This window comes from Ochotona curzoniae, unplaced genomic scaffold, assembly GCF_017591425.1.
Source record: "Ochotona curzoniae isolate NIBS_2020 unplaced genomic scaffold, NIBS_Ocur_1.0 scaffold_1852, whole genome shotgun sequence".
Taxonomy (NCBI): Eukaryota; Metazoa; Chordata; class Mammalia; order Lagomorpha; family Ochotonidae; genus Ochotona; species Ochotona curzoniae.
In genome coordinates, this window is record NW_024467087.1 from 24,535,890 (window position 1) to 24,561,085 (window position 25,196).

General features: G+C 39.9%; 1 pseudogene; it reads right to left on the reverse strand.

Annotated features, from left to right (window-relative positions):
* Positions 1-1,854: 1,854 nt before the first annotated feature.
* On the reverse strand, positions 1,855-10,848 carry LOC121169492 (annotated as a pseudogene).
* Between the last annotated feature and the right edge of the window lie 14,348 nt (positions 10,849-25,196).

Here is a 25,196-nt window from a genome sequence, read left to right on the forward strand (position 1 = left end):
GACTGTTTTGAGAAAGTCAGTCAAAGCTTTAGCAGAAGGATAAATGCCTGGGAAAGCTTCCCCAGAGTCCTTCCCCACCATGACAATGCTCCTGCTTATTCCTCTGGAAAAGAAAAGACATAAAGTACACCATTTTCTTCAGCTAATGATGTTTAAGAAAGATTTCATTCACATAATTATTTCCCAGGACCCTCAGGTCTGTGGGAATGGGCTAACAAGCTGGCATTGCTATTTACCAAAGTGTCTGGAACTGGATAGAGCTTATGCTGAGAAATCATGTTTTCAATTTTCACCTTGCAATTCCATTTTCCATAAACATTTTCAAGTTCCCTCTCAAAAGAGTACTTGTTTCCTGTCTTAGACTGCAAGGCCTTTGCATTCAATAGGTGGCTGCTGGAGTGATAGAGCCTAGCATTGCTCTAAGTTTTCAGGCAAGTGAGAGGTGCACGGAGGCCAAGTGCCTTTGAGGAGTCCACCAATCTGTTTTGGATGTGATGTGTCCCCTAAATGTTCTTGTGTTAGAAGCCTGCTCCGTTTGCAGTGGGGTTGAGGTGCTGGAACCTTTAAGAGGTGGAGTCCAGTTTCTTAATTAAGTCCCAAGGCATTGCCTTCGGACGGGATTACTGTTGCTTTAGAGAAGTGAGTGAATTTGTGTGAGAGCTTTTTTATTTTTAAGCTTACTTTACTTTTTATTATTTTATGATACAGTTCCATAGATCATAGGATTTCCTTTATCCCCTCCCCAATTCCCATCCCACTCATGGAGTTCCCCTATATCATTATTAAAGTTCTTCATACACAGTCATATATCCACCATAGTGGAAATGGACAACAGCAGAGAGTTCAGCATTCTATTGTCAAGATACTGTTAACAGTTTCTTTGGGAGTCCATCTTTGGAAGTAGAGATGCATACTGTATTATATCCTCACATCTGGGCTGACAATTTTTTGCTTTTAGAGTCTGGAGTATGTTACTCCATTCTCTTCTTGCCTATAGAGTTTCCTGTGAGAGGTCTCCTGTGAGTTTAACTGGAACTCCTTTATATGTCAGTTGATTTTTTTTTTCATGCACATTTAGGGGTCTTTTCCTTATGTTCGGCTGAAGAGAGCTTGATTATCATGTGTTGTGGTGATGATTGCTTTTGATCAGGCCTGTTGGGAGTCCTGAGACCCTCCTGGTGGTTGCTTCCCAATTCTATTTCTAGATTAGGAAATTTCCCTTTATTTCATCAAATACATTTTTTAAAGATTTATTTATTTATTTTTATTACAAAGTCAGATATACAGAGAGGAGGAGAGACAGAGAGGAAGATTTTCCGTCCGATGATTCACTCCCCAAGTGAGCACAATGGCCAGTGCTGCACCGATCCAAAGCCGGGAACCCGGAACTTCCTCCGGGTCTCTCACAAGGGTGCAGGGTCCCAAAGCCTTGGGCCATCCTTGACTGCTTTCCTAGGCCTCAAGCAGGGAGCTGGATGGGAAGTGGAGCCGCCGGGCTAGAACCGGCGCTCATATGGGATCCTGGTGCGTTCAAGGTGAGGACTTTAGCTGCTAGGCCATGCCACCGGGCCCCATCAAATACGTTTTTAAACCCAGCTCCTCTTTCTGCACCTTGTTGGACTCCCATAACTAATATATTTGGCCTTTTATTAGTGTCTTTCAATTTTTGAATACTTTTTGGCCTGATCCAGCTCTGTTTCCAGCTTTTTGTTTGTTTCCCCCTGGTGAAGGGAAATGTCTTCTAATTTTGAGATTCTTTCTTCTGCTTGCTTCATTCTGTTTTGGAGACTCTCCACTGCACTTTTTTTTTCTTTTTAACATAAAAGGCTTTATTGGGGGTGGGGCACACAGGATCTAGTCAAACATGCCGAACCTCATGTCGTTGTCTGACTCCTCCAATCTTCCTTTTTCTCCTCCTCCTCTTCTGCTGCTGCAGGGGCCACAGTGGCAGCTGGGGCTGCGGATCCCGGGGCAGCAGACACGGCCACAGCCCCACCAGCGGACACACTGGCCATTTTGCCGATGCCCTGGGTGATCACATCCTCGATGTTCTTGCCATTGAGCTCACTGATGACCTTGTTGAGCGTCTCATTGTCCTGCTCGATGCCCACGCTGTGCAGGATCTTCCTGATGCCCTTGGCCAGCAGGTAGGAGGCGACGTAGCACCTGTAGGCAGCCTCCCTCCCTCTGTTCCTTCTCGTCCTTGGCTCCAGCTGCGGTGGAAAAATTCACTGCACTTTTCATTTGCTCCACTGTATCATTCGTTTCTGATATATCAGCTTTCATTTGATTCATTTCCAGTGTGACATACTCTTTGAATTCATTGAGTGCCTGCTTTACATGCTTCTCATAGATACGAAGTTTTATAACAAGAGTTTTGAATTCTATATCCCCCATTTTCTTGATGTCTTCCTCAGGCGAACTCTGAAGTTGGCAAAGGTTTGCTGGGGCATCTTCAGGAATATTCATTGTGCCTCTGTCTCTTTTTTGCTCTTTTTTGCTCTTGGTCATTGTACTTTTAGTTATCAGATTTTTCTCCTTGGGGCCAGTTTTTTAAGCTGTGTCATCCACAGGTCTATCGTTTGATTTTACTTATTGCAGTTGGTACATGACTCTTTGTTTGCAGTCACTTGTGCCACTCCCCCCAGCGAGTTCCAGATCTGGGTTCTTACGTTAGACTTCCACCATGGTCTCCATAGCCCCAGCTCTTGGCTCACCACTCTCCACCTCTTGTGATACTGTGCTGAGGCTGCACTGTTGTCTGTACAATGCTTTTTCCACTTCTGGTTGGAGCAGGTACCAGGAATAGGGAGACACCGGGTGTCCTATGGAGCTAGGTTGTTGGTGGTGTTGATCTTGCCAGAACCTGTTGGCCATTAGGTCTGAGGGCCACATGGACCTATTTTGAGCCATATAATGCTGTAGTTGGTATTATTTTCCTGTGGGACCAGTGCAATGCACTGAGCTCAGTGAGTTCTCATGAGCTCAGCACATGCACAGCTCTCTGTTGTCCCTGCTGTCCTAAAACTTTTGCCACACTGTACAAAATGGTTCCTGAGTGCCACTACTAGAGTTCTTGATCTGTTGGTCATGATGTCTGAAGACTACCCAGACCTGTCTTGGGTGGAATCTGTCAGATGCCATGTCATTATAGTTCACTGAGCCAGAAATGAAATCACTCACAGCCCAGCACACAGTCCTGCCCAATAGCCTTTGGCTCCTTAAATGAAATGGTGCCTGCTTAGGTTCTAGGAGGCAAACTGGGCTGTGAAATCCAACCTCTTCCTGCACTGCCCATCTGGGACCTACCACTCTGTCTCTGCTCCTGGTCAAATCAAGCCGACCAGTAGGATGGGAAGTTCCTTGAGTTCACCTCTGGAGTTCCCAGGTAACATCCCTTCCCACCTTGTTGCTGGTGTAATTCTGGCTGCTGGTGGAGTTCAGATCGCCATTCTGCTGCTGGTGTATCAGTCACTGCAACTCCACACCATTGTTTTCAATGCCTGTCAGTCTCCAAGTACCCCTTGCTATTGCTCTGTCCTCTCCTATTTCCTGGAATGTGCCCGCTCTTCTTCACACTGGCTAATATTTCTCCACCTGTTTAAACGTGTCCTTACTCTATTCTACCATCTTGATTATCTAGAGAGCTGTTTTTTTATGAAGTGAAGCTAAGTTCTTCCTTTCTGCATGTTGCCATTTCCCTTGCTACTTCTCTGCCATTTTAGGATGTAGAATAAGGCCTCTTTATTAGTATGTCAGTGCCATCACATACATTGGGCCCTTGCAGCTAATGAAATCCTAATCCACATAAATATTTTTTTACTTACTGTTTTTATTAATATAAAGAGAATGTATTTCATGTAATTCATAAATACAATTTAAGATTATAATGATACTAGAATATGATGATATTTCCTCCCCACTTCCTTTCTTTCAGGTAAAAATTTTTTTAAGCTTTTTAAATTTATGATCACGTCCTTAATCCTCCACTGGATATACAGCTGAATGAGTCAAAAGTGGAAAGACCAATGTTCATTAGAATTATAGACTAGGGCTGTTAACAACAACCAAACCCCATGATGTCAATTGCACTCATACATAATAAAGTACTTTTTCTTTTTTCACTCTGCATGAATTAGCTGCCAGAAATCAGTGAAAAGACAAAAAAATGAAAAACATGACACCTCTTTGCTTCATAGGTTGCCCAACCTCAGGAACCTTGTTATAGCAAGACTAAGATATGGGTTGATGAATTTGGTTACATTGACTTATTGGATCTGTTTTACAGAAGGGAAAAACAAGGCACATTAATGTTAATGAATCTGCTAGTGATCACAAAGATGGTAAATATTTGATCTAGGATTGGGACTGAAGTCTTTCTAACTCAGAAGTTTGAGCATTTTTTAACTATGTGAGGTTATTTGATTAAAAGTGAGAGCTAGGGGTCCTAGTGTTATGGCCCAGTGGCTAAATCCAGTGGCCCAGAATGCCATATGGGCAATGGTTTGTGTTCTGGCTGCTCCACTTTTCACCCAGCTCCCTGTTTGTGGCATGGGAAAACAGTGGAGGATGGCCCAAAACCTTGGGACCCTATGCCCATGTGAGAGATACAGAAGCAGATCATGACTCCTGGCTTCGGATCAGCTCAACTCTAGCTGATTGTAGCAACTTGGGAGAGTGAAGCAGCAGACAGAAGATTTTTCTTGCTGTTTCTCGTTTTCTCTGTAAATCTGCCTTTGCAATAAAACTATTTTTTTTTTTTTAAGTGTGAGCTGTGCCTTGGAAGAGAGAGAGGGATTCAGTGAGAAGAGGTAGAAAAAGGTCATTCCCAAGAGAGAAAGTAAAAAAACAGGGCCCGGCGGCATGGCCTAGAGGCTAAAGTTCTTGCCTTGAATGTGCCCTGGCATCCCATATGGGCGCTGGTTCTATTCCCGGCAGCCCCACTTCCCATCCAGCTCCCTGCTTGTGGCCTGGGAAAGCAGTCAAAGACGGCCCAAAGCTTTGGGACCCTACACCCATGTGGGAGACCTGGAAGAGGTTCCTGGATCCTGATTTTGGATGGGCATAGCATCAGCCATTGCGCTCACTTGGGGAGTGAATCATCGGACAGAAGATCTTCCTCTCTGTCTCTCCTCCTCTCTGTATATCTGACTTTCCAATAAATAAATAAATCTTTTAAAAAAAGAAAGTAAAAAAAGAAAGAATGAAGCAATGAACAAAGAAGGAATGTTGGTTTGTCTTAAGACTGTTTTGATTCATGTTTTAAATGGAGAGTCTGGATGAGAGACAGGAATAACAATTTGGGAAGTATTACTTCAAAAAATCAAGTCATATAATTGAAATTTGAAGGCAGAAATTAGACGAAGCTTTTGTTCTTTGATGTAATTGGTAGATGAGGGCACTGTGCAGAAAATTATGTCTTTATTTACTGAACTAAAATTACATGAAACATTTTTATTTTACACGTTCAAATGCAAGGAAAATTGATAAATTATCCTTTAGTTACTTTTTTCACAAATGGATATGCTCAGATCATTTTGTGAGGTCTTTTGAGACAAATAGCTATTACTTTTTGTAGTTAAATATTTAATTGACACATAAGGATTGTACATTAGTATGCTATTTGATATATGTTTATTTTATGCAACAGTCAAATCTGGGTAATTATCATAAGCTATTAATTTATGTGTTACCATTTCTTTGTGATGAGACAATGCAAAATCCCCTCTGCCACATATTTTGAAATATGCATTACTTATTTTTTTTTTACTGCAGTTATACTACTGTGTAATAAAATAACAGTTACCAGAAAATGGTGAATGTGGCAAAAGGGGAGATGAGGATTGGTTAATGCGTACGAAGTTACAATTAGGTAAGAGTCGTAATTCTGATACTCTGTTCATTATTACTTTTAGTGGAGACTCTCCTGAAGGTTCATCTTACTTTTCTTTTTAAGATTTATTTATTTTTATTTGAAATGAATATTTTACAGAGAAGGAAAGGCAAAAATCTTGCATACCTCAAATGGCCACACTAGCCAGAGCTGAGCTGATTCAAACCTGGGACTCAGGAGCTTTTTCCTGATCTCCGTTACAGGTACAGGGTCACAAGGACTTAGCCATCCTCCTCTGCTTTGCCAGGACATAAGGAGGAAGCTTGATCAGAAGTAGTAGAGCCAGGCCTCAAGCCTGTGCCCATATGGGATGCCAGTGCCACAGGGTAGAGAATTAGCTTACTACACCACCATGCCAGCCCCTCATTCTATTTTTGAGAGGATAAATCTGTTTGTACATTAGTGAATTTTAACTAAAGGAAGACAACCAAGCAAACCGTTTCTACATTATTACCCTGACAGGATGGTAACTTTACGATTGAGCTTTGGCTTTGACATAATCTAGAGAACATTGAGTCTCAAGCTTCAATGTCAGAATCATTTGGGATTTTATTAGAATATAAATACTTGGGCCCACCCCAAATAGTTCTAATGCAATAAGTTTGGTGTAGGTTCTGTGAATGTACATTTCCAGCAAGGTTCTAGGTGATGTGGATGTTGCTGTCCCATGGATTATACTTTGAAAATTACTATCCTATTCTGATTTTTCAAAGATCCCATTTCAAATAATTAAATAAAAAAGTATACCACGGGCAGATTTAAATGTTGATTGCTTTGAGAGAGACAAAGCAAGAAAATGAATGAACTCCTATCCACTGATTCACTCCCTAAATGTTCACAACAGGTAGGAAAAGGCCAGGGTAAGATGTGGAAACTCAACCCAGGTGCACCACAGCAGTGAAAGAAATGCAATCACTTAAGCCATGAACACTGTTTCCAAGGTCTCTACTAGTAGGAAGCTGGAGTCAGGAGCAAGAACCAGATATTGAACCCAACTACTCTGATATAGAGTACAAGTGTTCTATCTGCTAAATTAAAAGCACACAATAAAGTTAGAATTTAAAACAGAAATCTTAAAAATTGTGTTTTTAGGAAGCAAAGAGAGAAACCAGAGAAAGCACTCATCTGTTCATTTGCTCTCTAAGTAACTGCAATGACCAGGGGACCCAACTGTGTGAGCTATTTCTTCTCCCCAGTGTCTAAATTAGAAGCAAGCTGGAATCAAAGGCTTAACAACACATGTTGGATCCAAGCACTCCAATATGGGATGTAGACATTTTAAACCTGTGTTAGCCTTTAGGTCAAATGTCCACTGATTTAAGGGTGAAGTAAGCAGGTGCTATAATAGAAATATCCCGTGTTTAGTTAACATAGTAACTAGAAACAGGGTGATCATATAATATTTTATTATGGAAAGAAGTTTGGTAAAATAGAAAGATTACAAAGCTTTCTAGTTAGATCATCTAAATTCTGATCCTAACTCTGCTTTTGCTAGATATGTAGATTTTTGAGTTATCATTCCCAAGCTTCAATGCCTAACTTCTTGAATAGATTTAATAATACACATTCTGCTAGAATTTCCATGAGGGTGAAATACAACAATTCAGATTAAACCTGATTGTCTACTTTGATCAATTTGTTTCACACATGCCTAATTAAGGGAAGTATTATATAAGTAGTGGGAGGTCTAAGTAAAATCATGTGGCATCATTTGTACATGAACTCCAGAAGAGTGTGTAATATATTAGTTGCCTTGAAATTTATTCGTTTGTATCATCAAATAGCTCCTGAATATCATAACAGAGTAAGATTGTTTTCTTATCAGGGCCAGTGAGTGAGAAATGACAATATCTGAAATTCTGCTTCTTAGAGTTGGACTCCAAATTGAGATAATTTTGAAGTTGAAGAAATGTTCATCAAGTGTCAGATGAGTAGTTCCGATTTTATCTGCCATCACTGCCCTCCCTTTTCAGAGTGAATTCAAAGAGAACAAGTCTCCCATGAGCCTGTAAATACCAAAACTTTTGAGATTCAAGATTAGGTTTGGTTGGGATTGGCACTATGGCTTAGCAAATTAAGCTGCAGCCTCCAATGCCAGAATCCCATGTGGGTGCTAGATCATGTCCCAGCTACTCCATTTCCAGTCCAGATCCCTGCTAGTATCACCTGGGAAAGCAGCAGAGTATGGCTCAAGTCCTTGCATCTGTGTGGGAGATCTTCATTAAGTTCCTGGCTCCTGAATTCAGCATAGCCGAGTCTCAGCCGTTGTGGCCACGTGAAGAGTGAAGCAGCAGATTCTCTCTCTCTCTCTCTCTCTCTCTCACTCTCTCACTCTCTCTCTCTCTCACACACACACACACACACCCCTTCCCTCTTACTCTTTCAAAGGAATAATACATTTTTTATAATTAAAAATATATATTTTTATATAGCAATCCTGTTGCATTTTTTGCTAAGCTAAAAACTAGTCCAGGTCTGGATTTTGCTATGATATTCCCTGAGAAATAGCTACAGACTTGGTCTCTGTGTGCACTGATGATCTTTGATCTGTTTTGGCAGTGCAACTTTCTGTTGACATACTCATTTTTTATTCTTTATGTTGGAAGGTCAGTATTCTTTCCCACACCCCTAAAATCTTGCTCCTCTGTATCATGGAGAATAGTAGGAAAGCAGACTCTCAGGCTCCACCCAGGACCTGCTGAGTCAGAGTTTGCAACTTAGCAACCATGAACACTCAAGTTTGAAAAGTATCGCTCCTAGTGGCTTCTAAAATCCAGTGTGCACCTGTTCCAAATTCTAAAGAAACTTGTAAATAATTTGACTTACATTTGTTTTTGAAGTAACTGTTTGATCTTTCATCTGTCTCAAGAATACAACTGCTTGAGCCTTCATCTGCTTCATATTCATTCATTCAGAGAAGCTGAAATCAGGATTAGAGTTGGAAATCAAGCCCAGGTACCCAAACATGTCATATATTGAGGCCAAAGGCCTGACTCATTTATCTCATGCTAAATAACCAGCTCCAATTATACTTCCTTTATGGATATTTTTGTTATGCTATTTCTGCAACATTTTATTTGTCCTTCCAAGATAATGTATTATCACATCACATTCTACTAGCTCAGTGATTTATAAGCTGGGCTGTGAATTCAAATCAGCCATGCAGCTTTTAAGCAAATTAAGATATTCATCCCACATTCATAGAGTCATAACTTTTTGGGGAGGAGGCTACTGCCAATGCATGCCCATTTTAAATATGCCTCTAGAAAAACTTGGTGTGCATTTCTGATAGAGAACCACCATAATAGAAAATGGGCTTTGTCTGGGCTAGGATTCTTTCTTTCTTCTCTCTCATGATCCTGACAGTAAATAGGCACTGAATAAATATTTGTTGGATTGATGGATGAATGAATTACTTGTGAAGTTTTTTGGCAATAAATTGAACTTTTCAATGGCAGAGTCTTGCCTTTATCATCTCTTTGTGTCTAAGGCTTTTCAGAAACCTTGGCAAACAGTAGATATTCACCATGTGTTAGTTCATTGAATCATACCCTTTCTGAAGGCTTTAGAGTTAGAAAATAAAAATCTGGTGTTTCAATTCTACACTTGCTGTTTTGGGAGTTTTGATGCTATCTATGCCAGTTTATATCTGTGACTTCAGCAAGTTATGTGTTCAAATGTTAATCCATTTCATAAGTCACTTTTGATATTTAATGTCAGTCTATGTGTATTATGCACTAGTTGTTTGGGACACAATGGCAACCCAGGGAGAAACATTCCTATTTTCTTGGAGCATACATTCTAGTGGAGAAAACAAAATAAAAGGCCAATCAAAATGTAAAAGTAGAGTAAGTGCTGTAAAAGTAACCAAATAAGGGGCTCCAAAAGAATAGAGAGGGAGGGGTGATGAAGAAAATAACTATGCACAGTAATATTTAGTTTGATATTTAAAGGACAAAAGGATCTTGTAACATAAGGGTGAGGTGTACTAAGGGTCATGCCAGGCAAAGAACTGAGGTAAGAAATGGCCCCATAACAGGGAAGTGCCCACTGTGGTTTAAAATCAAAACTAACACCAGTGTGAATGCAACTCAGGGAGTATAGAGCTAGGAAGCATGACAGAAATACCTTCAAGTTGCTTAGACCCAGTCATCCCTCCTCTGTGTGAAGCAAGGTACAAGGTTATATTTAACTATGTTAATGCTGGATAATTCCTAACTAGCACGCACATCAAGCTTGGTTGCCATTTATGCTGTAGTCTGAAGCAAACTCACATCTAATGAAACATGAGATGGTGATGAATACTGGGAAGGCAGAAGAGATCAACATGACCAGATTTAGGGGAAAGATCATGGCTACTTTACCATTGTCAATGAATGTCTTGGCACACATGGGATTTTTTTTATACAGTTATCATATCTTAAAAAAATGTTGGTTACATATCATCATGGATACCAGTCAGTCAAAATAAAAATTCTTTTTATGAACTGAAGGGCAAGAAAGGCTGTGAGGAGGAGAGAGTTAATGATTAATTACAGTTTTCTTCCCTCTACATTACTTAATCCATGTGAATCTTGGTTTCTTCATCTTAATTAAGCAGATTTACAGCAGCTATATTAAACATTAGCAGCATAAAATAAGGTGATGCATATATTGTCATTCATAGTGTCAAAGGAAATTAATTATTAGGTGGTTAAAATTAAATTTAAAAATGAAAATAGCACTTTACAAATATATGCTGAAAACATCTTTTAGAAGTGTATCAGTTTTCCATCCGTCCCTGGGAACTGATGTCAGCACATATTCAGTGGCCAAGATGTATTGAAAAGTTTACTTCCTACTCCGATGTGATAAAATAAATATTCACTGACCTTGTTCTTATTCCAAAGCTTTATCCGGCTAAGGGATGAGAAGAAGAGGATATTTCCATCCCTTCTTTCCCATCCACCAGTCATGCTGTAGCTTATGAATTTGGCTCCAGAGACAGGAGTGAAGTAAGTAACTTGTACTAAGGCAACTTGACAAAGTGCAAGGAACTAAATAAATTTTTAGTGGGAGACTCAAATCAGAAAGGAAAAAGCAGTCACAAGCATCATGCTGTGTTTGGTAGAAAGGAAGAAGCATACTGAGTTCCATGTAAGTGAGCACTTGGGTGGTGTCTATGAGGGTGAATGAGTGAATGCAAGAGGGGTCAAGGATCTAAATTTAAAACCTGAAGGCAGCAATTATGGGGGAATAGTGTAAGATATTGGCATAGGCAAGAGCTCCTTTGCGGAAAAACCCAGAAGAACAGGCAATAAAAACAAAAATAGACAAATGGAATTATCTTGGGGTTTAGCCCTGCCAGCAGGCCCTAAGGTCACCGAGGGTGAGCCAGAGGGTGGCCTTCAGCCACAAGAACCACAGGAGACAAGCTGGTGAGGCACGTCCACTTTATTATGCACAGGTTACAGGTTATAAAGGTTAAGGAAGGGGAGGGCAGGAGGGAGCCTTCCAGCAGACCCCACGCCCACCAAAGACACTGTAATTGGCTTTATGACATGTCTATCTCCCTAGATCTTCTGTGATGTCATAGGACATGTTCTGGTATACTCCCCTTGACCTTGTAGCCATGTTGAAAGTCACATTCCTTGTGTGGGTCTGAAGATTGTGCCTCAGGCCATGGGGAAGGTTAGGCTTAAGCCACACCCTCTAGTCAGCAGGGCAGGAGCCTGAGTGATCACCCACAGAATTACATCAAGCGAAGAAGCTTCTTTCTTTTTTTTTTTAAAGATTTATTTTAATTACAAAGTCAGATATACAGAGAGGAGAGGAGAGCTAGAGAGGAAGTGGAGCTGCCGGGATTAGAACCGGTGACCATATGGGATCCCGATGCATTCAAGGTGAAGGCCCTTAGTCACTAGGCCATGCCGCCAGGCCCAGTGAAGAAGCTTCTAAGCTGGAAAGTAATCACTTAAAAAGTGAAGAGGCAAGCAACAGTAGGGAGAAAATATTTGCAAACTATACGTCTGATAAAGGATGAATACCTAAAATGTATAAGGAGTTCAAGAAACTCAGTAACAACATATTGAATAGTCCAATTATATAGAATAAGACATGAACAGTTTTCAAAGGAAGAAATACAAATGGCCAATAGATACATGAAAAGGTTCTCAGGATCACAAGCCTTCAAGAAAAATGTAAGTAAAAATCATAATGAGATGCCAGTTCAACCCAATTGAATGGCCATCATTCAGAAATAAAACAAGCAAAAGAACAAATACTGCTGAGGATGTGGAGTAAAAAGTACATTAATCCACTGTTGGTGGGAATGTAAATTAGTACAATCATTACAGAAGACAGCATGGAGATTTTTCAGGTATCTTAAAATCTACAGAATATTCTAGTCATCCCACTCAAAGGAAATAAGCAGTATATGAAAGAGTTTTCTGTATAGCATCTCAATTCACAGAGCTAAGATATGAAATCCACCCAGATGTCTATCAACTAACAGGATAAAGATACTTTGATATGTATCTGACAGAGTACTACTCAGCCATAAAAAAGAAACAAAATGCTGTCTTTTATAATAAAATGCATGTAACTGGAGAATATTTGCTTAGCAGTATATGCCAATCCCCAAAAGATAAATGTTTTTTCATATGTGCAGTAGCTAGAATAGAATACAAAAATTGCAAAGTATAGGAATGAAACTGACATCTTTGTGACTTATTATGTATAATCCTTGTCAATATTCTAGTAGAACAGTGGTCTTTCTATGTTTCACTTGTGGAACATTACAGTTAGTGATGCATTAAGACTGGTTATAAAGTGAATCAAAATTATATCATCACAGAAATTTAAAATGGAGGAGGGAGAGTGGGAAATATAATTCTCTTTTCTGTGTATGTGCAATATGTTTCCTTTATATAAATAAATTTAAAATAGTATGGTATTTGTGTGGCTTAGCAGGTGTATAATGTAGGCAGATAGGAATCTATTGTATTTGTGCATATTCTAGTGTTTGTGAGCAAATGTGAGTGTGAGAACCTCTGGTGTCTGCATGAGTGTGTGTGGGTGGAGGATTGATGGAGCGTGAGAGAAAGGAGGAAACACATACACGATTTCAAGCAACCTTTTATTCTTTCAACACAGGAGTCTGTTCCCCATTTGCCTTCTGAACCAGTTGTGGTGGGGAATCATTCTTGAATCAGCCTCTTTGTTGGGTGATGTATGTTCTTTTTGCCAAGGATAAGTCATTTTTGTGAAACTATAAATTGGGTAATTCATAGGTATGGAAATTGGGTTTTTTGGACCAAGAGCAGCTTATGTATAAGCTCTTTTCCTTCAGCTCTGAACAAAGAAATGATTGAGGCTCAAATGCATTCAGATTCACTAGTGGCATATACCAAAATGGTCGATGGTCTATCCTCATCCGACTTAACTGCTGGTGCACATGGGGTCAAGGTGAAGTACTTTAGCAGGTGTTACAAAAGACATAAATATGCACACAGTCTTTGCAAATTATTGGCAGCAATATAACCCCTTTGCCCTCTTGCTCCTGCTTTGTTGACTGCAGGTGAAGGAGCTACACATATTGGTAGACAGTTTGAGGTATTGAGGCCAGGTGTAATTTTCCTCAAACTTTGAACTCAAAATCAATCATACATATAATTCTTGTTTTGTTCATAGCCCTCTATTTTCCCTTTAAAATCATTAAAATAAAATTCCTTCAACTGGAACCTGCTGGTAGATCATTTGAATCCATGACAAGCAACTAGGAAAGTCTAGCTTTTCTTGTCAGAGTTGGCCGGATAATGCCTAACCATATGCTTACATTTTTTTTAATCTCTTGAATAAAGAAAACGAATGGGCTAAGATATCAAAGTGATTTTGTTGATAAGCCAAGCCACAGCTCTGGATTGTACATGTGATAATGTGGTCATGAATCTTATCCTTGATCTGCTTAAGCAAGCAAAAATGGACAGAGTCCTTCTTTTAACTAAAATTGAAGTGATTGGTGATGACAATTGGCTAAAAGTTTGGCACTGCATCTACTGGTTTACTCAGCACATTTAGAAATAGGTTTTGTGCTTTGGAATTATCTTGGTAATAATCCAAGAAAATATATTAGCCCAAATAGTACATTGCTGACATTCCACATGCCTATTATTATGTGAATACAGTTGCATGTATTTTCAAAGCACCTTGTTAACAACGAGAATGTTCAGACATTCTAAAATGAGTTAATCACCTGGAGAAATAGAACAAAGATCCAAAATATGCTTTTACCAGTAGCCAAAGCTCATGACTCTTAAATCTCTACAAGAGACCAGAAAAACAGGTTGAAAATATAAGTCATATTTATATGTGTTTGTTCCAACCTAGATGTTAGCAATAAGAACATAAATTTATATTTCCCCAAATCCAACTGAACTTTTCCAGTCTGAATATAGTGAAGTCATCTGTAATGGAGAGGGGATTTTAGGTATTATAAAAGGAAAGAAAAGACAACCAAGGACATTACTTTTATCATCAAGTTGCATTTTCACATATGTTGTGCTTTGCATTACAAAAGGTGTGTATGTTTAACCTGGAGTCCAGTAATGTTAGTTCCCAAGTTCATACTCCTTTGAAAGAGCTGGCTGCTTAGACCGTGGGGCTCTGGGGAGGCAGGTGACATTCTCTGTGTGTTTGCAAACCTGTGAGTTGAGTGCAGAGAACTGAAAACCCAATATTGCAGGCCTCTGCTAATTTCCTAGGCCATACACAGGGAGCTGGGTGGGAAATGCAGTGACTGGGACATGAGCTGATGCTAGTAGGCAGAGGATTAGCTTGTTGAGCCATAGTGCTGGTCCAACTAAGTGTCTGTTTAAACAGGCTCCAGGTTGCTTTCTGAAACTGTCAGAATCAGGACATCCAAAGGCAGTGCTCTGAGTAGAGCCAATCATCTGTGCTGTGCAAATCCTCCAATTGTGTGCTGGACTTCTCCCCGCTGTGGTACAACCTCTGAGGAGGCACATACTTGAAACGATTCACTTTTCTGTCTTTGGATGGGAGGGGTAACATACTGAGAGATGGCCCACTGAGAGAAAAGGGCTTTAAGGGTGTGGCACAGATGAGAATAAAGGATGAGCCTCCTAGAAGACTGTGCACACTGTAGCAACACTACTGTGGCTATCGATGTGCAGAGTGAAGGTACCAACTTATTAAAATGCAGGTGGCTTACTTATTTTCTGTTCTTGGAGGGCATTTTTGCAGAGATGAAAGAGAAAGATCCAGCTTTCACTTATAGCCTCACCAGTTACTAACTGCATGGCCTTAAGCAGATTTCACTCTGGAACCTCTCAGTTTTGTCATATAGAAAATAAAGGTAATCGGTAGTTATCTTGTAAGTCACACAACTGAAGTGTGTAAGAATTAAATATTTGCATAGATTTATATATACATATATATTAAAACTAGTTATTTTCACATTTAAGCATTTTGGGGGGGATGATTAACTGTGCATTGTGTATTGGATGATCTGATTGAAAGAATAATTGTGTTCCCGCTACTTTGCCATGCTATCCTATTATACAGCTTATATCCTCCTGGCTCCATGGAGCCCGGTTCAGAACGTGACTCTGCTATCCTCAGTCACTCTTCACCCTACAACTGGAATTCAGGCCATCTGACTCTACTACATATGAGCTTTTTGGTTGGCAGTATTGGCTAGCTCATATGGCACTTCTTTGTGATTTAGGACACATTCCTTCCTCAAAGCACTGGATTTTATTATGCTAGAAAATTGTTCGGGTAAATGTATGAAGATATGACAATGTTATGGTAGTGGTGCCGTGTTTGTAGTCTGCAACATGCATGACTGTATTTGGAGGCCCACTATTTTGATAATGTTTTCCCCATTTCTTCTCAGTAAAACAGAACTACTCTACCTCAGTGTTAAACTCCCCTATCTTGCTAATATATTACAGTTTGTTACGCTGGTCATTCTTGTCATCCCAATACAACTGCTTCTTTAATCTGTGGTCTTTCTATGTTGTTAATCTTGTGCTGGTTATTTATCACTATGTAACAGTTTCAAGAGACATCATTTATTAGCTCTCAGTTCTTTGGTGAGGTGGATCAGTTGAACCACATTCTGCATTTGGGACGTCACTATTCCTCTCATTTTTCATGTTGCTTAACTTCATTTCATTAACATGTTGGCCACCATAGTTTATCACTTAGACCATACTTTGTCATTGACTTTAATTTTTTTACCCTACTGCTCTCCTATTGACCCATCCTAGCAGCTCATACTTTCACTATTTCTTAACTCTAGGCTACTGAGAAAAGTGGGAATTCAGGATAATGTAGTGGTGGATTTCAGTACTTCACTTTGTCACAATTATTGGAGTAGTTCTTCAACAACAAATTTAATTCCCCGCAGGCCTAGCTTTCCAGTGATTGCTACAACAATTTTTTCCCCTAAAATGTAATTTTAGTTACGTCAATCTGTGTTTAAAATCATGTAATAGCTTCCCATAGTTTTCAATGCAAAGTCTTGACACCTTGTTATTATGTATAATCATCTTCTGGAGATCACTTTTAACCATATCTCTGTTAGGACGTTAGAAATTAGCCTACATATGTGAGCAGGGTCAAAGGAAACCATAGCATCCATGGAGCATACCTTATAAGCAGCCTGTGTTTCACAGTACTGAGTCCTTCCAGTTGGGAAAAAAGCACGGAACAGAAGGGATATGGATATAAATTCACAGGAAAATTGACTTTATCATTAAAAAGAAGTAAATTCACAGAGTGGCCAACTGTCAGCACATGCATTGAGGGAAAATGCAGGGCAGTGGCTCAGTCATTCAGTAGGCCTAGCCCTTTATAGCTTAAGGGGCTTGGGAGTGTTCAGAGGTAGAGAGCTCACAGAGCTGGGGGAGTGGTCAGAGCCGAGTTAGCTTTCCATGGGCATTTCATACTTAGTAGGCTTTTCCTCTCTAGGGGCAAGGTGGCTGAAAACGAATGTGGAGGGTGGTGGTGGGTGGCTGAAACAAAGCCCAGGTTGGGCTGCTCCTTTGGAGCACAGGGCAGGAGTCCCTGGGGAGATTGACAGTAGTTACTGTCTGAGAAGCCTATGGCTTGTGTCCTTGCACTATTGCTGCTCATTTTCTGATATTCATAATGTGCCCCAGCCTTCCCTGCACCCCCAAAAAGAGCTCCCCTGGAGAATCCTCTGTACTCAGCCCCAAATGGGTTACCCATCAAATTGCACTGGATAATTGAACCTTCCCAGCCTCCCTCCAAGGAGGACATTGCAAGGGAGTCTGATAGCATGCGAGTCTGACAGCCCTGAGTGGAGAAGCCCTGGGAGTACCATTACCTAGGCGCACCCAGCAAACATTTTTGTCCTAGAGAAAAGGGAGGAGGGGGAGGAGAAACAGCGGAAAGCACTGGACCCCAATCCATCAGATGCCCAGGTCTGTGCAGACTGTGAGCTCAGCTCTCAGTTCTTTCCTGAGCCACACACCTTGCCTGTAAAGTGTATTCTCTCCATCACACCATGTCACTTTGCTTTCCCTAGTCTGAATGGGCACTTGCTCTCAGGTTCTGTCTGCACAGGTGCCCATGCCTTCTGACAGATGCCCTAGCCCGTTAAATATTGCTACATTTATTTGTAAAGATTTCATATCGGGGCTGGTGTGAAAATTCAACTGACTCATCTGTCTACAAGTGCTAACAACCCATATGAGCACAGGTTGGTGTCCTGGTTGTTCCACTTCTGATTCAGCTCCTTGTTTGTGGCCTTGGAAAATAGTGGAGGATGGCCCAGAACCTTGGGATCCTGTAGCTGTGTGGGAAACCATGAAGCCCCTGGCAGCTGGCTTCGGATCAGCTCATCTCCAGCTTTTGCAGCCATTTAGGGAGTGAGCCAGCAGATGGAAAATCTTTCTGTCTTCCTCTCTGTAAAACTGCCTTTCCAATCAAAATAAATCTTAATACTTATTTCATTTGATTTGAAAGCCAAATTTAAAGGAGAAAGTGAGAGATAGAGAGGATTGATTGATTGATTGATTGATTTCCCATCCACTGGTTTACTTCCTAAAGGGTTAAAGCAGCTGGAGCTGGGCCGATCAATAGTCATGAAATTCTTCCAGGTTTTCCATATGGGTTCAGGTGCCCAAGGACTTGGGGTATCTTTTACTATTTTCACAGGTGTATTAGTAGGGAACAGGATAGCAAATGGACAGCCAACAGTTGAATCTGCAGCCATCTGAGGTGCTGGCACCACAGGTAGAGGCTGAGCTTGCTTTGCCACTGCACTGGCCTCTAAACCTTGCTACTTTGCATACCAGTGCTGTCTCCTGTCTGAATTCTTTCTTATATGAAGACAAGAACCTACCCCACCCATCTCTGCTAATATCTCTAGCCTCACTAATGCCCCATGTAGAGCCCTGCCTTACACTATATGGAATTCAGAACTCTGTTGTCCTTTGCTTATTCCATGCGTTCTCAGGGTTCCATGTCTTATGCTCAGCTCACCTGTTTCTCTGATGTTGATTTCCATCTCTTCTACTTATCCTTTAAGGCACACTTGAAATATAACCTTGTGATGGCTCCTTAGTTCCATCCATTTCTTTACATGAGGTAATCTTATTTATTCCTTCCAGGAGAAACTCTTACTCCTCATTAAGTCGCAGTGAAGTTGCTGGCCTGAGCTTATCCATCTTCTTTCTTCTTTGTTTTCTTCTGACTTGCTAAGGGAGATGTGCACACAATAGGTACTCAGTAGACATGTGAATAATTGGGTCTATTCTCTCCAAGAAGATAACAGGCACATTTACTTGGAGCTATTAATCAGCTGAACCAAACTTCGAATGATGATTTCAGTTAAGGATCTAATTGTAATTAGGAGCTAAAGCTACTAGGATCTTTAATCCTATGGGATTTAAGCTTTGCTTAAATTGTGTTCATTCTCATATATTTTCTGCATCTTGAAGTGAAATGGAACAGGCAGGTAATGAGCTAGAAATCATACCTCCTCTGTCCTCTGTAATACAGTCGGCCTTCCCCCGGGAAGTACTTCCCCTCACTTGGGGCCTGGAGGGAGTATCACATAACCACTCCCTTCTCCAGACTCCAAAGAAGCTGCCCATGGAAAAGAGTGCGCTCTTTCTGTGGATAGGGAGGTCTGCAGACAGTAACCTTTCCCTCCCTCCCCTTGTTTCCATACCTTCCTCCCTCTCTCCCTCTTTCTTTCCTTCATTCTCTCCTTCCCTCTTCCACCTTGTGCTTTTTGGCCCACTTGGTTCCTGAGCAGGTTCACAGTGTCTGTGATATTTGTGCTTGTACTTAAAACGCTTTTCAAGAAAGAGACAAGAACCAAGGGAAGAAATATTAGGCCCAATCTAGCCCACAGCAGAATCTCCCATGTATTTCTGAGAAGTTAAAACAAGCTAAAGGACTGTGATGGTCAAAGTCTTTGATCATTAGTCACAATTAAACATTTTAGCGAGTGATCGTTCTGCCATCTGGAAATCCAAATTGTGTAGAAGAACAGTGAGGGAGTATACCTTCTGTGGGGAAAACCAATAGATATTTGTTTTTAATTCTCCTCAGCTTTGTTGCCTAGGCTTTTCCTGCCTTGTGTGTCTCGCCAATTAAGATTTTCTGATTTCCTCTGTCATGCCAAGGCTATGTCTTTGCATTTGTTTCATAGCTAAACAAGAATTGAGTATGATATGTAAAGGAGTTGAATTTGAATTAACATTGTGCAGTGTAGAAGTCAGAGCAAAACTTTGCCTTCAACAGCATCATATACCTTGGATCAACAATGGGTGATAAAACCCGAGGAATTTTGCCCCTATTATTCAGAGTGTTGAATGAAGGTATTTGGTTGGGTTCCTATCTTTTCCTTTATTTGCTTATTTTACTTACATAACCTTAATATGTTCCTCTAATAACAAGTATTTACATATGACTTCAGTTACACTGTAAAGACTCGTTTTGACATCTTTTTGTAAACAAATGTGGTTTTATTACATAAAAATGAAATTATATCTGAAATATCAGGTTACATAGCTAACTCAATTTATTCTCATTTTAGCAAAGAACAATGGACTTTCATTTGCTCTACTAATTCTCAAAGACATTCTCAATTTAGAACGTTTTCCTTTCTGTGGATTAATCCTTTGTATATATGCATAGCAGGTTTCTACAGTCAAGTTTTCAGTCTCCTGTGAGTACAGGTGCTCCTGTGGCTTCTAACAGCTTACAGTCTGTCTTTCCCATTCCTTATGAGCTGAATTTCTGGAATGATGCACTCATTGATGGAGGATACAGTATTGACACAACAGAGGGGGATTATTGGATAACCAGTGTTATGAAGAGTGCTTTATAAGTGCAGAACTGACCAAGAGTATTAAGAATACTGATTAGAAAATAAATTTAGATAAGGCCACAGTAGCAATTCAGAGTAAATGAGTCTTCAAAAAAATTTCACACAAATCAAAAGAATTATAAAAAGAAGGGTTCATTTGCCATTGTGTTACTTTGTATTAAATTTTTACTGACATATCTGAGTAAAAACCTTGGCTTGCTTTCTTCTACCTCCTCACTTTACAGGCAAAATAACTTAGACCCAGAGCAGGCAAGGACTTGCCTAAAATGTACCTCTGGTTCATGACAGAAGTGGGGCTATCCTACAATCTTAGCAAACCTCTGTGTGTTTGACCATACTGTGCTGCTTTTCTGTATGTGTTTTTCTGCCCCAGACACTTTAACAATAGGAGAATCACTTGAATTAAATCAAGTCACTGTCTTTTAGAAATCATCGATATTTTCCCATCCCCCTTGGGTGTACTCCATCTGTAACAGCTGAGGGGATTAGCTAGCAACATGCTTGGTTCTTAAGATATTCCTGCTACTTTTCAAAAGGAATGATTTGAAAAATGCTTTTTACATGCTTAGTAGAGTGTGCAACTCGGGTGTGTGAGAGAAACCTCCTTTGTACTATATGAGAGCTCCTTTGTTGCTTTACACTGTAGACCTTTTTAAAGGGAGGAAAGGGGACAGAGGCTATTATGCTGTTTCGCATTTACAATTCAGAATTATGTCCTTGGTGATACTGAAAGGAATTTCACAATGGGATATTAGAAAGTGGTAGGACTATTCAGGCAATTATTTATCAGTCTATTTCAAGCCTGTCCATGTTGGAAAAAAAAAGTGATCAAATACAAAATGAAATAGTACACAATGAGTTTGATGAAATCTTGTAAGTACTTTTGGTTGCTAGGGAAACATCTTCCTTTGTCTCTATTTAATGTGACTTCCCTCTCTGTAGCTTGACTTCTTGAAAGTAGATACTTGTTTGTTAAAAGGGAACACAGTTCCAGATTTGTGGCAAAAGATTAAACCCTAGCAAACACTCCAACTTGTTTATCTTGAATACAACTCAGATAAAGAAAAGACATTGTGTTTGCTTGCAAGGGATTGCCTAAGCAAAAATGGCGGTGGTCAGCTGTGGCTTTTTGACGTTTTCTTCTTCAGTGTCTCAGCTCCTTTTGGAGTTGCTTTGTGGATGATCTTTATGACGCCCCAACAAATTCTCCTAAAGCAGCTCCTCAGTACAATCCCATGACCTACATCAGTCACATATTAGTTATCCCATACCCAATCTTTTAGGCATTGTTTATTGCATTCCAATGAGATAACTAGCTGAAATTGATGGTTTTTAGTAAGTCTTAGTTTCCTCCCCACATCCTTGCCCCTTATTGAAATCATTATAAGCACATTAATTTTGCTATAGTAACATTTCGTCTCTTGTTTCTCAATCTTGGCTCTAGTGACTTTTTGGATCAGAGAATTATCTTCGATGTGGAAGCTAAGTCAAGCACCGGGTTTTTTTTAACAGCACCCTTGCTGTTATGCTCTGGATGTCAATAACTGTTCTCCAGTGGTTACCACATATTACTGCAAATCACCTGGGAATCTAGTTATCTCCACATTGAGAACTGGCTTAGCCTAGTGGAACTATCATTTACAGATGATATGAATTTTGGTTAATTGTTTTTTATGGAGGCTTTTTAAAAAAATTTATTTTTATTGGAAAGGCAGATTTACGGAGAGATGGAAAGACAGAAACAGCTTTTGTCTACTGGTTTACTCCCCAAGTGGCCACAATGGCTGTAGCTGAGCTGATCTGAAGCCAGGAGCTAGTAGCTTCTTTCAAGTCTCCCATGGGAGTGCAGGGTTCCAAGGCTTTGGGTCATCCTCTACTGTTTTCCCAGGCCACAGGAAGGGAGCTGGATGGGAAGTAGAGCAGTCTTTGATACAAAGTGGTACCCATATGGGATCCCGGCACATGAAGATCCCGGCACATGAAGGCAAGGACTTGACTAATCAACCCCCTAGTTACAGATTCATAAGGAGCCATACCGTTACTCTCTAGTTTTCTTTTTTTTTATGCTGTGATTTTTAATGCATTTCTGATAAATATAAATCAACTCACTAGGAGAAAGTTAAGCCATGTGGAGAGAGGTAAGAGGAAAGGCATGGAACACATCTTCAATCCAGATAGGAGGAAATACATGATGACTAATTGTTTTCATGCAGATGTGAATTTTGAGCTGGCTGCTGTTGTAAACCTTCCACAAAGTATAGCAGTTAGTAAGTGTGGTTTTTGGGAGTATAGTAAGAAGAATGCTCTCTTTAGAAGATCAGGTCATTCAATGATCAGAGAGAGACAGAATATATTTGAGGCACCAGAAATCATTTGAGTGGTCAGAGTTAACTTAGAAAATTGGTGATTTTGTTTCAGGTTCTTCTATCTTAGTCTTGTGGCATCAGTTTCCTGCATCACCTATCTATTTATTAGATTACATCTCATTTATTAGATTACATTTATTAGATTACATCTCATCTCAAATGATGTCCCCTTTCTCTCATTCATAATGTATATACAGCAGAAATGTGTCCACGTGGTGGTGAAAGAAACTGGCAGAAGGTTAAGTTGAATGAACTAAGAGTATAAATACTGGGAATAAATTAATAAATCTTTATAAAAGAATGCTGTCTTTAGAAGATCAGGTCATTCAATGATCAGAGAGAGAAAATATTTGAGGCACCAGAAATAATTTGAGTGGCCAGAGTTAACTTAGAAAACGGCATCTTTATAAAAGATTTATTAATTTCAAAGTTACTCAAAGAAGGACAGAGTCATCTTCCATCTGCTGGTTCATTCCCTACATGGTCTCAATGGCTGCAGCTGGGCTAAAAATGTAGTTATCTCCAAGTTGAGAATTGGCTTAGCCTAGGGGAACTATCCAAATCATGTATGATTTACAGATCATATGAATTTTGATTGATTTTTTTCTGGTTGTATTTTTACTAATGAAAACAGGAGTTACTGATGAAACAGGAGTTTAAAGCTCCATCTGAGTTTCCCATGCGGGTGGGCAGGCCCAAGCTCTTATGCTATTCCCGTCTACTTTCCCAGGCCATAAAGAGGGAATTGGAAGATTGGAAATGGAACCGTTGGGATGTGAACCAGTGATCACATGGGATGACAGCATCATAGTTGGCAGCTTAACTTGCTGTTCTACAATGCCTGCTGCAATATTTAATTTTTAATAGTGCTTAAGTAAATGCAGTTCACACTTCAGCACTATTTTGCATGAGAGTCATATTCCCCATCTTCATGATCCTTACAGGCTAATAGGAAAGATAAATGGTAAGCAAATACATGGGTAATCATGATGTTTTGTAAGAGGGAAGGTACAAGGATTGTACAAGGCTTGAATCTTTTTTTTTTCTAAAAATTTATCTATTTGAAAGAGTAACAGAGGTATAACAGATGGACTAGACTAATGGCTGCACGTGGGCAGCCATTAGTGAAGTCAGGAAGTCAGGAGCCTCTTCTGAGTCTCTCATATGGGTGTAGGGGCTCAAGCACTTGAGCTATCTTCCATTGGTTTCCCAGGTACATTAGCATGGAGCTGCATCAGAAATGGTGCAGTCAAAACTCAAATTGGCATCCATATGAGATACGGTGGCTTCACCTACTATGCCAGTCCCAAGGAATGAATCGTGAACAGTGAGATCATGTGGAGATATTTTGGGTAGGATTGTTACAGTTTCCTTTCTTATGCCCTTGAAAATATACCCTATAATTATCAGAGTACTTCCTTACCCTATCAGCATTCCAGCCATTGCACTGTGGGGGAACATAGCTTTTTGTTCCCTGCTTGGGTTTTCTAATTAAATTCTTATCTTGGCTATGGTTAGAGACCTCACAAAGTGGGGTAAGCAAAATAATGTGCATCAAATATTAATCACTCTGTAACACCAAGTTGTATTTTAGTATAGAAATTCATCATGGATTCTTTGTAAAGATCACCCATTAAAGGAAAAACTCAAATCAAAGACAGACTGATGCATTTATGCTTAAATCCTGCTTACAGTTCCTCTGCAGGGTGTCTTTTCCTCTGTCCTGTCACTTTTCTGTTTGTTCAAGCCACTTCAATTCACAAATGCCATCTAGACTTTGCACCAGTGGACTATTCTTGTTTCATTCCTGAAGGGCTATTATCCACCATCATCCTTGCTTATTTATGTAGCTGTGTTTGGGAAGTTCATGTTGGCCAGAAACCAATTTGGTAGCTGCCCAAGTAGCTCAGGAGGTACTGTGTTAGAGATGGGAGATCATTTTGAGTCTTATTTCCCAATAATCCTGTGAAAAATTATCATGTTGTAAACTTTTGAGAATAATTTTTTTCCCTTGGGTTTTAAATTCTGACCTTATATTTTCTTCTTGTAAAGTGCCACATGGTCAGAATACTTCCTGGTATTACCTCAATTTATTCCTCATTCATGACAAACTCCTTACTGGAACATTCAGATTGAGTCTGTGCCCATATTGACTGTTCTTTACAGATCTGAGAATACAGTTTCAAGCTTTGGAAATCTTCTGGCATGATACTTAGTTTAGTGTGTGTTTTTCTGGCAAATATATTTATATTCTGGCATCCTTACTGGAGTCCAATGCGTTATTGAACATGGATGACTCTAGAATCACATGTAGCTAGTGAGGCTAATGTGGCCACAGGTGTTGTTTTTGCTCATGGACTTGTAGACATTATTAGACTGGGCTAGCACAAATAAAAACTCAATGTGACTAGTTTAATTGCTGCTACCAACTGTCTCCTTAAGGGTGAGCCTTATCACATCTTTCAGTAACATGACCAGGCTACTTGAATACAAGACAATAATAGGATTTATTGGGAATGTTATTCCAGGTAGAGATTTGATTCTGGATTGAAAATTAGGTTTTCCA